Source organism: Miniopterus schreibersii (assembly GCF_964146895.1).
Source record: "Miniopterus schreibersii genome assembly, chromosome: 12".
In the NCBI taxonomy this organism is placed as follows: Eukaryota; Metazoa; Chordata; class Mammalia; order Chiroptera; family Miniopteridae; genus Miniopterus; species Miniopterus schreibersii.
The window spans coordinates 4,750,125-4,753,291 of NC_138112.1; positions in this window are offsets into that span (position 1 = coordinate 4,750,125).

The following is a 3,167-nucleotide window of genomic DNA, read 5'->3' on the forward strand; positions in this document are numbered from 1 at the left end:
ACTTTCTTAACTGGGTATTTTTTTGGGGGGAGAATACAAGCCAATAATATTGAACTCCCAGGGACCATGGAGAAAAACGGTTGGATTTTTCATTAATATAGAAAGCAGTATAGTAGTCTTAAACCCCTCTTATCTGGAGTTTTGCTTTCTGTGGTTTCAGTTATGTGTGGTCAACCATGTCTCAAAATATTAAATGGAAAATTCCAGAAATAATAAGTTTTAAAGTTCCCATCGTTGTGAGTAGCATGATGAAGTCTTCCTCTGTCCCACCCATCTTGCCCAGGATCTGAATCATCCCTTTGTCCAGTATATCCACATTGTATGTGTTACCCACCCAGCAGTCACTTAGCCGTCTTGGTTATTAGATCGACTCTTGTGGTCTCACAGTGCTTGTGTTCAAGTCACTCTTATTTTACTTACTCATGGCCCCAAAGCACAAGAGTAGTTTGGATATGCCAGAGAGAAGTCATAAAGTGCTTGTTTTAAGTGAAAAGGTATGTATATTTAGGAAGAAACATGGTATATATAGGGTTCGATACTATTCGTGATTTCAGGAATCCACTAGGGAGGGGTTTTGGAATGCATTCCCTGCAGATAAGGGGGGACTACTGTGTCAGTAAAAACTTTCACAGTGATGGAGCTTTCCTCTTAGAAAATATGAGTTAGTGCTAAGCTGGACCTAGGAATAGACATGGCTATTTAGAGACCTGATAAAGGTACTATCACCAATTAGTGGCGAAGAGATGGAAATGGTGCTCAGAAAATTGGCTTATATGGAAAAAATAAAGTTGGATCCCTATATCAAACCATATAAAACAAAGACAAATACCACAGTGATGAAAGACTTAAATGAAAGGTAAAATGCTAAAGCCAATAAAAAACAAACAAAGAATGTCTTTGTGACCTTGGGGTGAGGATAGATTTGATAAGATTCCCAAAGCACAGCCCACGAGATTTGATAGCTTTGACTACTTCATAGTGAAAGATTTCTAGTCAACAAAGCATCCTATAGGTAAGGCTACAGATGGGTATAGTTTAGAGGAAAATATTTGCAGTGTCTAAAACTGACAAGGGATTGCATTATATAGTGATTGAATACAGAAATAACTACTGCAAATTGGGAAGAAAAACAAAAATGCGCAAAGAATTTGAATAGGTTAAATCTAAAGGGAGAACCAGAATGGCTAGTAAGTATGTTACCTCGTCAATAACTAAGAGAAATGCAACTGAAAACATTAATGAGTTTCTATTAGTTTGGCCAAAATAAACAAAAGACTGAACTCTCATGGGGGAATGAAAACTCATGGGAATTTCAACTGGTTCATCCATTCTGGAGAACAAATGGGCAACACTTAATTGAATTAAGTAATATCTGGATGCAGTATTGCATAGCTTTTAAGAGTGCTTTCACGCTACACTGCCTGAGTTTGAATCCCAGCTATGTCTTTTGCTAAGTATGTGATCTTGATAAGCCACTGAATGTCTCTGTGCCTTAGTTTCTTCATCTATGAAATGGAGATACTTAACTCATAGGTTAATTGTGAGCTGAGTACAGTGACTGGCATATAGTATATGTCACAGAATTGTTAGCTGTTATTATCATTGTCTTACCAAGTGTTCATAGCCAGCTCCCATGATGGTCCTGACCCCTGGTATTCAAGCCCCGGGTAGTCCCCGTTCACTGCGGGGACGTATGGGATGATAGGATGTGTGGGAAATGTGTGACTTCTGAGTTTAGGTCATAAAAGACATAGAAACATCTGCCTTGAGGACACACTCAAGCAGCACTCCGGAGAGGCCCATGTGGAGAAAAACTGAGGCCTCTCACCAATAGAGAGCACCAAGTTACCAACTATGTAAGTGAACTATCTTGGAAGTGTATCTTCTAGCTTCATTCAGGCCTTTAAAAAAAAGCCCTGACTGGTATGGCTTAGTGGCTTCCGTGTCGTCCTGTGCACCGAAAGGTCGCTGGTTCAGTTCCCAGTTAGGCCACATGCCCAGGTTGCGGGCTCAGTCCCTGGTCAGGGTGCATGCAGGAAGCAACCGATTGATATTTCTCATCGTGTGTGTGTGTCTTTCTCCCCCTCTCCCTTCTCTCTCTCAAAAAATCAATAAAGACATTTAAAAAAAAAAAAAAAAAAAAAGTGTATGCAGCCCTGATCAACAGTGTGACCACAGCCTCATGAGAGATCCTGAGCCAGAATCAACCAGCTCCAAATTAACCCAAAGAAACTGTGAGGTTATAGGTGTTTAAAAGCAGCTTTATTAAGATATAATTCGTGCACTATACAGTTTATCCATTTGAAGCATACAGGTCAGTGGTTTTGAGCTATCGCAGAGCTGTGCAACCATCACTGCAACTTTAAAACATTTTATTACCCGGCGGATACAGGAAACTGTATCCATTAGTGGTCACTCTCCACTTGTCCCCATCTCTGCTAGTCCTAGGTAACCACTAATTTACTCTCTGTCTATATAGATTTACCTGTTCTAGGCATTTCATGTAATATGTGCCTGGGACTGTCATATAATATGTAGCCTTTTGTGTCTGGCTCTTTCACGTAGCATGATGTTTTTAAGGTTCATCCATGTTGTAGTATGTATCAGTACTTCATTCCTTTTTATGGCTGAATAATATTCTCTTATATGGATATACCACATGTTATTCATGCATCAACCGATGGACAGTTGAGTTGGTTCCACTTCTTGGCTGTTGTTAATAGTGCTGCTCTGAACGTTCATGGACAAGTTTTTGTGTGGACGCACGTTTTCATTTTGCTTGGAGTGGAATTGGTGCTGGGTCATATGGTAACTTCATGTTTAACTTCGAGGGACTGACAAATTTCCAAACCAGTGTATGAGAGTTCCAATTTTTTCACATCCTTGCTAACAACTTGTTGTTATCTCTGTTGATTGTAGCCATCCTAATGGGTGCGAAATGGTGTCTCATTGTGGTTTTGATAAACATTTCCCTAATGACTAATGATGTTCATTATCTTTATGTATTTTCTTTAGAGAAATGTTTACTCAAATCCTCTGCCCATGTTTTAATTGGATTATTTGACATATATATACACACTTATGTAGAGTTCTTTATATGTTCTAGGTTACAAGTCTTGTCAGATATACGATCTGTAAACATTTTCTCTTGTTCTGTGGGTGTTACT